Here is a 12591-nt window from a genome sequence, read left to right on the forward strand (position 1 = left end):
TTAAGTGTAGTGTAGTAGACAACCCAAAGTATTGATCTAGGCCCATTTTGGTATATTTCATGCCACCATTTCACCGCCAAATGCGATCAAATTTTAAAAAAACTTAAATTTTTTCGCAATCTTAGGTTTCTCACTGAAATTATTTAAAAACAGCTTGTGCATTTTTTTTTGGCAAATTTAAAAATTGGTTACAGTCCAAATGGACGGAGTTTTACAATTTTAACAAAACATATATAAATAAAACAGAAATCTTTTGGGAGACTGCTAAATGTTTCTTTAGAGGGGAAATAAAAGCATATATGTGCAAATGGAAACGCAAGAACAAGCAGAGGGAGTATCAGTTAGCCAATGCTCTGAAGAATAGTTTTAGGGCATATATTTCATCTGTAAGTGAACAAAATTGGGATAAGTATATTAAGGCCAAATCAGAGAGAGATTTATTTTTAAAGCAACAAACAGCAAGCAGAGAACTGAGACAGAAAGCACTATATGGGGGTTTCTCAGGGCATTCAGCGAAATATCTTGCACGACTCACTAAGAAAAACTCAAATAATAGGATAATGGCAGTCCAATCTAATAAGCAAAGATTCACTAACAATGCGGACATAAAAAAAGTTTTTCATCTGTTTTATCAGGACCTATATGCAGAAAGAGAGATACATCTTGAAAATAAAGAAAGATTTTGGCAGAGCATTAAAATTCCAAAACTATCTCTGGAGCAATTAAATAATCTTAATCAACCTATTTCTATGGACGAAATCAAAGCAAGTATTAAAACCTCTAAATTAAGTAAAGCTCCAGGGCCTGATTTCCTTCCTTCCGAATTTTATAAAATGCTCCAAGAACAAATAAGTCCAATTTTATTTAAGTTGTTCAATGAGTATTATCAGAATGGAAAAGAGTGCTCTAGTAATTTTGCAGCTTCAAATATAGCCCTGATTCTTAAAAAAGATAAAGATGCTGAAAATCCCTCCTCCTATCGTCCCATATCTCTAATTAATGTAGATTATAAGTTAATAACAACTATCTTAGCGAAGAGATTGCAGAAATATCTTGACCCATTAATTCATAGTGACCAAGTAGGATTCATGACAGGCCGTAGTTCAATGAAAAGCTTGCGGAAAGTTACAATCCTGCTGGATTGGTACCGGAATAAAGCCTACTCAAAAGGAACCCATTTAAGAAATGATTCAGCAATCCTTACAGTCGATGCCGAAAAGGCATTCGACTCGATTACCTGGGATCATTTATTTACCTCATTGACAAAATTTGGCCTGATAGGACAATTCCAACAATTTATTCATACTATCTATAAGAATCCTTGTTCTTCTCTGATTATTAATGATGAAATCTCTGAGAGATTTAAGCTAAACAGAGGTACTAGACAAGGGTGCCCGCTCTCGCCACTCTTGTTTAATTTATCCCTGGAACCACTAGCGATTCTACTAAGACAGGAACTTAAAGGGATATGTCTGGGGAAGAATATTCTGACTCTCCTTCTGTATGCAGATGACCTGCTTATCTTTCTGAATAATACAGTACAGAGTATCCCTCAATTAATACGTATCATAGAGGTTTATAGTTCCATTTCAGGATATAAAATAAACACTTCCAAATCAGAGTTACTATGGATTATGAGGACCCCATATAGTATAAGAAGCCACCCTTTCAAAGAAGTTACAAGTATTAAATATTTAGGTATTGTTCTTAGTGCAGATCCGGCGCATTGGTACGCATTAAATTTTCCTGAATTCTTCAAATATGGGAAAAAAAAATTAGAACAGTGTATGAATTTGCCTCTATCTCTCTCCGCACGTGTGGCTTTAATTAAAATTGTTTTATTCCCTAAACTATTATATTTGTTACAAAATCTTCCGCTTCTATTATCTCGGAGAGATCTAAGTTCGTTCAACCGGGTTTGTTCCTTTTTTATATGGCATGGTAAAAGACCACGAATATCTATGCAGAAACTGGCCATGCGTAAAAGCATGGCTGGGATGGCATTTCCAAATATTCAATATTACAATTGGGTTTCCCTGTTTAAATATGCAGTAGATTGGATTACCAAAAAAGAATATCTGACCTCATTAGAAATAGAATCGGACCTGGTCTCGCCATTTACCTTAAATGCGATTTTACACTGCTGCCCATCTAAATTACCAGCTAACATCAGCAATATGATAACCTTTTCTAATATTATTCGAGCCTGGCATAGAACATGCTTACAGATCAATGTAATACCATATGTATCGAACTATCTAACGATTACTGGGAATCCAGAATTCATTGCAGGTTTGGGACGATCAACCTTTTCAAAATGGAATAATCAAGGATTAATATACCTTGTTCAAATAGTGGACACTCCATCTGGCCATATCAAACCCTTTTGTCAGATTACTAGAGAATTCGGAATTCCCCAATCTGAATTTTTCGCATACCTGCAACTTCGGCATTTTTTACAGACGATTAAAATTAAATATAGCCCAGATTGGGAATTAGGAAAGCTAGCAGATAATATTAAAGCTTACTCGAAAGGTAATTTTGCAATTACTAATTTTTACACTACCCTGATTTGCCATACGGGACATCAATTTATGAGTGCAATATTAATTAAATGGAATAGATTGTTCCCAGAGGTGACTTTGGAAAATATTCAAGCAAGCTTTTCATTGGTAAAAAAAACAAAAACTTCTAATGCCTGTAAAGAATCACAATTTAAATTGATTAATATGATCTACATTACCCCTAAAAAAATTGCAGGGTGGTATACAACTAGTAATCTATGTCCTAGATGCAGTTCAGATAGGGCGGATCTACTCCACTGTTTCTGGTGGTGTCCAAAGATCAGGCAGTTCTGGTCCAAAATTAATTTCTGGCTTAATAAATTTCTGGACACACAGATTTTATTAAAATCCCAACAGATCATTTTCCTAGTTAGTCCCGGGGAAAAGTATAGGAATATTTACTTAATTAATACTGCTATCACGATTGGGCGGATTTTAATTTTAGAAAAATGGAAAGCTTCTGCAGCTCCTAGTATGACCGAGTTTTCCAAGCGTATAGAAACACAAATAATAATGGACCAATATAACATACAGATCTGGAACGAAAAACAGATAGAATTTTTTTTTGCCAAATGGTCCAGAGTTATTCGAATAATGCCAACGGGAGTACAAAAACAAATGGTTTTTCCATTCAAGCAATCTATTTTCTTCCAATTAAATATTCTTAATGGCAATTTTCCTATTAGTTGGACGAGCTAGATAGATGGATTAGTTCTCCCCTGCCTCACCTTTTTTTTTTCCTTTCCCCCCCCCTCCCCCCCTGCACCAGCTCTGTAGTCTTAAGATTTCATATTTTCTTCCTATGAAATAAATGGAATTATTGTTTAAGTGTAACAAAAAGAACAGTGACATTTATAACTGTTGTAGCTCGGAAGGAAACGAGAGTAGGAGAAATAATGGAAACATTTTTGAACTTTGTTTTTGAACTGTATTCTTGATTGTTGTATAATTGGTTTGTTGTACATTGTAATTTTTTTTTTATTATGTCATCAAGAGAAAAGAAAAAAAGTATCAATAAAAAGAAATTTTTAAAAAAAAAAACAGCTTGTGCAATTATGGCACAAATGGTTGTAAATGCTTCTCTGGGATCCCCTTTGTTCAGAAATAGCAGACTTATATGGCTTTGGCGTTGCTTTTTGGTAATTAGAAGGCTGCTAAATGCCACTGCGCACCACACGTGTTTTATGCCCAGCAGTGAAGGGGTTAATTAGGGAGCATGTAGAGTTAATTTTAGCTTAAGTGTAGTGTAGTAGACAACCCAAAGTATTGATCTATGCCCATTTTGGTATATTTCATGCCACCATTTCACCGCCAAATGCGATCAAATTTTAAAAAAAATTAAATTTTTTCGCAATTTTAGGTTTCTCACTGAAATTATTTACAAACAGCTTGTGCAATTATGGCACAAATGGTTGTAAATGCTTCTCTGGGATCCCCTTTGTTCAGAAATAGCAGACATATATGACTTTGGCATTGCTTTCTGGTAATTAGAAGGCCGCTAAATGCTGCTGCGCATCACACGTGTATTATGGCTAGCAGTGAAGGGGTTAATTAGGTAGTTTGTAGGGAGCTTGCAGGGTTACTTTTAGCTTTAGTGTAGAGATCAGCCTCCCACCTGACACATCAGACCCCCTGATCCCTCCCAAACAGCTCCCTTCCCTCCCCCACCCCACAATTGTCCCCGCCATCTTAAGTACTGGCAGAAAGTCTGCCAGTACTAAAATAAAAGGTTTTTAATTTTTTTTTATTTTTTTAGCATATTTACATATGCTGTGGCGTAGCATTCCCCCCTTAGCCTCCAACCTCCCTGATCCCCCCCAAAACAGCTCTCTAACCCTCCCTATCTGCCTTATTGGCGGCCATCTTGGGTACTGGCAGCTGTCTGCTATTATTTCACAGTCAAAAAGTTTTTTTTTTTTTAAATGTACACTACTGTTACACCAGATATGAGTGGTGGCACTGGGCAAGTGGGCACAGTATACGCTGTGAGCCTGACACACACGCTGGCAGGCAGGCAGGCAACTGCAATTAGATTAAACAGGGAAAAAAATAAAAAAGCAGACTGATGTTCTAGCCCTAAAAAGGGCTTTTTGGGGTGCTGTCCTTACAGCAGAGATCAGATGAGTCCTTCAGGACTGTAGTGGACACTGAATACACTAGTCTAACTATCGATTTCCCTATTAAATCAGCAGCAGCTACACTGTCCCTCCTCTCACTAAGAATGCAGCTTCCAAATGAATCTAAAATGGATGCTGTCCAGGAGGTGGGAGGGTCTGGGAGGGAGGGTCTGCTGCTAATTGGCTGTAATGTGTATTCAGACTGTGATGTACAGGGTCAAAGTTTACTCAATGATGACGAATAGGGGGCGGATCGAACATCGCATTTGTTCGCCCAACGAGGCGAATGCGAACATGCTATGTTCACCGGGAACTATTCGCCGGCGAACAATTCGCGTCATCACTACTTATATGTGTATGTGTGTATATATGTGTACATATTTGTATAATTATGTGTTTATATGTGTAAATATGTATGTGCACACATACATATATTCACATAAATACACATGTATACACTTATATAGACATTTATATATATATATATATATATAAGTGTATACATGTGTATATATATGTATATTTATGTGTTTATATGTGTAAATATGCATGCACATATATTCACATAAATACCCATGTATACACTTATATAGACATATATATATATATATATATATATATATATATATACTATATATATATATATATATATATATATATACAGCAACAAGCGAAAGCACTCTCAGGACTTGTTTGTAGTGGGTCATAAACTAGTGTTTATTTGACGTTTCGGGGTTCACACAGACCCCTTCTTCAGAATAAATATAATAAGCCAAACAACACTCTTAAATAGTGTATACAGTGAAATAAAAAATTATTCCAAACCTGGTGTAAACAATCAACTCAAAAACGCTCAACTCGTAGCTGGAACACACATCATGCATTCCACAGAACCGGAAGTGACCTCACTTCCGGTTTCTGAAATAACGAGACATACAAAGACAGTATATGTAAAAATTAAATAGACATCAGAGGACATGTCAGCACACACTGTGTAATCAAAATCTAGTGTATGGGAATTCAACATTCAATAAATGCGAAGCTGGCTAGAGGGTTGTTGGCTGCCATGGTAACTACAGATACTATCAGATGCGAATGCCTGTACGCATGTCTGTATCAAAGGAACCTCATGTCCAGTTATGTGTGCATAATACACAACTTGAGTTGAACAATATGTTTATAATTTCAGTGTCAACTATATTGAGACTCACAAGAGTCCTGTCTGTGAGACATAGTGCTGGCTGGAGGACTAAATGATGTTTGGTTCACCACATACATACATCATTACATCCTATATTAGTTTCTCATTTCCAGCGAATCCTGAGTACTAAATACTTCAAGTGAAATATTAGCTAATCGCTTAAGCCCAAAGCATATTAGCATCTAAATATAGTGCTAGATATTTGAATACTTTATCAAAATGGTTACAGAATAACCAATACCATATATACAAATGTAATATATTCATATTACTTTAAATATATACTACATCTTTGACTTCGACTCTTTGGAAACAAGTTAATAAATACAAGCTGGAGTCTATGCAGTAGGCTTAATAGGGAACACTGATTATAATGAGTGACTCAAAATCATCTGTGGGTTTGTAGAGTAAAATGTCAGGGTGCATACAAGATCTAACGATTCTCGACTACCCTTCCATATAAGGAGGATTTCGTTGATATATCTTCTGTAGAAGATAATCGATGGTTCATTAGTGTCTCAAAGGTATTGATTCTTGAGAAAAGACATAAATGTATTGGCATAGGCTGGGGTCATGTTAGAGCCCATGGCCGTTCCAGATGTCTGTACATAATATCTTTCTTCAAACTTGAAATAGTTTTTTTTCAATCAAATTTCAATAAAGGATAAAAGATATTTCACCGGAGGTCCAGTGTAGTCCCTGAATTCCGGAAGATGTGTTTTGACCGCCTGCAGTCCTACTTTCTGTGGGATGATAGTGTATAAGTTGTTTACATCTAGGGTAACCAATAAATCACCTTCTATGATCTGTACCTCTCTCAACAACTTAATAAGCTCATTAGTATCCAACACAAAAGGATCTAATGATTTAAAATAACAATAATATTTTTTTATATATATATATATATATAAATATATGTGTGTGTGTGTATACAATATATATCTATATATATATATATATTATATGTATATATTCATATAGATATATAGGTATAGATTTATGTTTTTCAAAAATTAATCATATATATATATATATAAAGAAAATTTTCTTCTATGTGAAGAACATTGGAATATAAAGCATTCTTAACTCACTTTGGGTTTAGTGCAGTTGGTCTAACGTGGTGTCGGGTTAGCGTGCAAATGATAACTATTTGTTTTTTTACAGCACTCCCCCATAAAAGTATATGGAGAGAAGTTAGTGTGGTCATGGTATCCAAAATCCTGAAGTTAGCGCACATCAGTCTTTTACTCGCATGCTTACTTTATGCATTCAACTTGTAAATTGTAACTTTTTACTTAAAACGCAGTTAGTGTGCAAGCAAAGAAGTTATTTAGTGCGCAACTTGTAATCTGGTCCATTGTGTTTAACATATATGCAGGTATTTTTAAGCACATGCTACAAGAAGAATTTGGTTTAAAAATGAAAACAAAACACCGCATTTTAATTTAACAGAGGAATTCCCTTTTAAACTTTTGCCTTAACTAGAATTGTATACAAAATATGTGCCAGTGATATGTATTTAGTATTATAAATTGTTTAAATTAATAGGAGAGATATACAGTTTCATATTATTTCTAAATAAAAATGTGTATTGCACACAAAAAGGTCTCCTTTAAAAAAGAGTTAATCTGATGAGAATGTTGATGTACTTTACATCTGCATAAGTACACGAAAGGAAATAATTCCAACTTGTCCATCCAGCTGTTGCACTCTTTAGTGTTAGGCCTTGATGTGGCTTTAAAAGAACTCAAGTCAAACACCTTGGTTAGGAAAGTATAATAATAGTGTAACTAACACATAGCTATCACACCTAGCAAAATCCTAGTATATCTTAGGCCATTGTGAGACAAATGCATTTATGTTTGTGCCAGAGTCTATACTGCTGATTAATTAGCAAGAACTAAATAGTTTAGGCTTTACTCCTGTAACCACTTATGTGTTTTATTTGACGAGTTCATGTTTTACATTTGTTTATAGCTGTAACAGCTGTGTGAAGCTAAGATTCCTGGTTCATGCACAGAAATGTTGTGCTGCTTCTTTTATGTTAAAAATGAGTCGCAAACTTTAAAGTAATGTATGTTTATTTATAGGTGGCTATAGTAAAATAAAAATATTCTTGTTCTTATGCAGTTGCACTAATGTACTGGATAGAAATGAAAATCATACTTGATTTGATACATATGTGTACTATCTGATTGCTGTCACCCATTGTGAGAAGTTACTCGAGGTAGCCAAACATTTTTTCCCCTATTTAGGCCCAGTGGTATTTACCTTGACATGAAACATTTTGAAATTGTAAAAAAAAATGTTATGCATAGATTAGACTAGTATTATGTACTGTACATTAGGTGTAACCCATAGCAGAGTGATAGTGGTAGATTCGGCACTATTTTAATTCAGAGATTCGGTTCAATCCGAATCTCCGAATTTGCCGAATTTTCCGAATTTCCGAATCGAACCGAACCGAATCGCACATGTCTAAAACTTATATCTGTCTGCACCTCCATGTTTCCGCCTCAGTCTTTACCTTGTTTTGCTCCTGTTGGCTGCCCTAAATCTCTTTAACCAGCTAACCTCACACCAGAATCACATTCAAAAGCATATTAAATTAATCCAGAGTGGAGGAATGTATATATTTATTTACTTATTAGTACTGCTTAGGTCCAGTTTCCCATATTGCAATTTTTTTTGAATGATTAGCCCAGCAGTGGATGATCCACTGCTGGGCTAATAATTTTAAAATATATATAAAATAAATTGATTTAGTTGTTTTTGGGATGTTGTGGTGGAGAGCGAAATTGCATGGGGGGGGGGGGGCAAGAAAATGTTTGCCCAGGGTCCAGTCAATAATAAAGACGTCCCTGAGAGGCTCTGATTTTCAGACTCTTGACAAACCCCCAAAGTTTGTATGTATACCTACTTCAGCTTGATCCTGTTTGTGTAAAGGGTCTTTCATATGCAAAGGAACGGGAAGGAGGAGTGTCTGCTTTTTCCCACTTGCAGTGGGTAATCCAGTTACCTTTTTAACAGAGCTAAACTGGGAGCTTCTAAGTAAGTTTTTAAATGGATTTATACTGGATTTTTAGATCAGTATCTGTGCATATTATTCTTTATAGTAGTGTCTGCATGTCTAGTGTACATGCAGTTATATAAAAATGGGTGCATACTGTCCCTTCAACGTCTCTGGGCTGCAAGTGTAAAGAAATCAGAACATAAGAAAGTAAGTAACACATTCTAAAGTTACATCAGTTGATCATTTTCATAAATGGAGCCCTGGAGGAGGAATTGCTATGTAGGGGCATTTGACCCCAGCCTAAGGACCAATGAGGGAGAAAGAGGTGGGTCTGGGTGTCAGGTATTTAGAGAAGGGGGGTGGCCCTGAAAGAGCGCCAAATCTCTTTGCAAGGTCCATGGGAGAAGAAGCTGTCATATTCTGGCACGTACCTTGCAAAGGAATGGCAGCTCTTCATGACCTGATAGCTTTGGTAACGGCCTTGGCTAACGCCAGAGGCCCGGAGTGGGTAAAGGGGCAGTTGGTGGTGGTGGGCACGGTGCCTCCGGTGAGCAAGGAGGCTGCAGGATGCGGGAGAACGGCACGGCCCTCTGGGGGGAGACCTGCCAGGAGGGCCAGACCGCCAGAACGGCTGAGTCCGGACCTGCACAGCAGGCCTAGGACGCAGGGGCCGTGCTTGAGGAGGAGAAGTGGGAGGAGAGGGTCGCCTGCTGGATCCGATACTGCAGGTACGTGGTCGCAGAGCAGGGCCATTGGAGAGGAGGAGATGGTGGCAGGTGCGCACACAGTCAGCGGAGGACCCAGAGCAGATGGCAGAGCCCGGCGGTTGGGCGGAAGAGAAATACGGAGCCAGCCGGTGAAGAGGACACAGTGACAAGGAGCGCAGGATACAGGTAAATGGAGCGGTAGTGTGGCGGTAGGAAAAATGGAGTGTGGCGGTAGAACAGCAGTGGGGTGATGAATGAGGGCAGTGTGTTGGATGTGCCGGAAGGCTGGGGGGAGGCAGGAATGGCCTTGGTGGATCATAGGCTGTGGAATGGGGACATGGGAGGGGGGCCACAGGGGCGGGGATGGAAGTGGGGGAGACCGCAAAAAAAATGGATGAGCAGGGTTGCGGGGTGGGGGCCTGTGCAGGGATGAGCGCAGGCCGGGGGGGGCTATGTAGTTACCCCTTAAGGGGTGGGAGCTGTCTAGAGAGGAGGGGAGCAGCAGGATGAGCTGGGGCACAAAGGGTGCAGGAGCAAGGAACAGATGGGTGTGGCAGCCTAGGGATAAAGGCCTCAAGTGTAGGGAGCCACGTGGGCAGTAGGGAGGGTTGGATGGGGGAATAAATAAAAAAATTATAATAGGGCAGGCTATAGGGGTGAGCAGCCTGGAGGACAGTAAAAAAAAAAAAAAGGAAAAGGGGAGAAAAGATGAAGCAAACATAGTGTTGGGGGGAGCAGTGACAGGAGGATAGGGTACCTGGTAAGGGAGTGGGTGGCTCTGAGGGGCGCACTCCTTCCCTAACTCCCCTGTTCTCCCTCTCCCCACCCCATCCCCCCCTTCCTCCCTGCACCCCCCTGTTCTCAATCTGCCCCCCCTCCCCCTCCTCCCTGCCCCCCCTCCCTGTTCTCCCCTCCCCACTTATCTTGGATGAGTTTTTCTCTAGGTGGTTCAGTGCTAATTGGTGGTAGTTTTGCCTGCTCTCTGCCATTTTCCTTTACAGCTGGACCCAAGGAGGGGAGCAGGAGCGGTGATGGCGCGCCTCAGAGGGAGCCCGACTTCAATGATATGGATATGGACACAATCTTCCTGGGGGACTCATATAACGAGTTTGATGAATAGCCTCAAGGGGGCGCAGCGGAATCTGGACCTGTGGCGGTGGACCAGGTAGGGGATATGAGAGTGTTGACACAGCTGCTACAAATAATGTTGCCTGGTGCTGCCGGGGAAGGCTGTAGAGAGGGCAGGGATCTGGATGGGGTGAGGAGACCAAGGACCTCAGCCAGCAGGAGCAGGTCAAACACGGGGTGGTCTAGCGGGACTGGTCTTGACAATGTGTTGTCTCCACAGGGGGAGCAGGGCACGGCTGCAGGCCGGGCAGCCAGAGAGGCAGCTGATCAGGGGCAGACAGATGGCGGGTTAGGTCCCATTCCCCGGTGGATGACAGAAGGCGAAGGGCGTCACCCAGACGAGGTGACAATCGGGATAGAGAGAGATTGAGGACCAGAGCGCATTCCACTGGAAGGCATGAGGACGAGGAGGAGAGGGTGAACAGAAGGTCAGCAAAAAGGACCAGGAGGCCAGAGGCGACGGGAAGTGGAGCTCAGGAGGGCAGCGGCTCGGGACAAGCCACGGCACCTAACAACTCAGGTGAGGTGTCAAGGGGCCTCTGTTACTACTAATGCTAATGTGGGGAATGTGAATGTAGGGTATCAGTGTTATCGAATTGCTTAAAGGATTTGGTGGCACAGGTGGAGAAACAGTGTGGAGGTGGCACGGGAGTAGCCAGGGTATGGGGCCAACAGGTGGGAAATGGGGTTGCAGGAGGGGTGGCGATGGCAGCTGCGCGTGGATCCATCAAGGTAGCGGAAGTGGCAATGAGCAGGCCATGTCTCTGTACGATTGGGACTCTGGGCATACATTTGGCCCAGGACATCAAAGAAAAAATATGGAAGCAGGAGTTTCTAGAGATCTTCTCATTGCTGCCATTGGAGCAGTTTGTGGAGATCAAGGAGGATATGAAAGGGGAGAAAAGAGGAGCAGGAGCGTAAGAAGAGATACAGGAAGTTGCCTAAGATGTTTGGAAATTAGTCAGGGGCATTTTGTATATTGGCAAGAGTGATGGCGAAGAAGTTTCCAGAGCATGGCTCCACGCTGTTTTGTTATTTTGATGAAATATCTGCAGCGTATCGGACCTACGGTGGGATGGCATGGTGGCGATATGATGAGCAGTTTCGCCAGAGGATAGAGGTGAGGCCAGACATGAAGTGGGATGACCGTGATATGGGGATCTGGCTAGAAATTATGACACCACTCCGCGGGAGGCAGTCCTTTCATGGGCCCGGGGGAGCAGGAGCCGGGGGAAGTGGCTCGTCGGCAGCAGCGGCCCTCACGAAAGGTTTGTGTTTCCAGTTCAACGACGGGCAGTGCAGATTTGGGGGTGCGTGTAAGTATAAGCACAAATGTTCAGGGTGTGGTGGACCCATGCATTTGCAAAATGCTTTAAGAGATGGAGGTTCCCGACAAGGCCAGGGGACATGGGTGCACAGGGCCAGGACTCCGGTGAGGGTCGAAAGGATGGTGCCGTGGCTAAAACGGTACACTAGGGGAAAGAAGGGGAGGATGGACGTGGAGCTGTTGCTGACGGGTTTCAGTTCTGGTTTCTGGATCCCGTTTGTGGAGGATGGGGGATTTAGGGCCCATGGGAACCTAAAATCGGCCAGGGAGTTTTCGGAGGTGGTCAGGATTAAACTAAGGAAGGAAGTTGCATTTGGCAGAATGGCGGGCCCATTCAAGGACATGCCTTTGGATAATTTGAGGGTTTCACCTTTGGGCGTGGTTCCTTAGAAGGTTCCTGGGCAGTTCAGAATGATTTACCATCTGTCCTATACGAAAGGGGCTTCGGTGAATGATGGGATTGACCCTGAGGTGGCTGTGGTCCAGTATGCATCTTTTGATAGGGCGGTTGACCTGGTCAGGACAGTGAGGGTG

Source organism: Bombina bombina, chromosome 2 (genome assembly GCF_027579735.1).
Source record: "Bombina bombina isolate aBomBom1 chromosome 2, aBomBom1.pri, whole genome shotgun sequence".
Classification (NCBI taxonomy): Eukaryota; Metazoa; Chordata; class Amphibia; order Anura; family Bombinatoridae; genus Bombina; species Bombina bombina.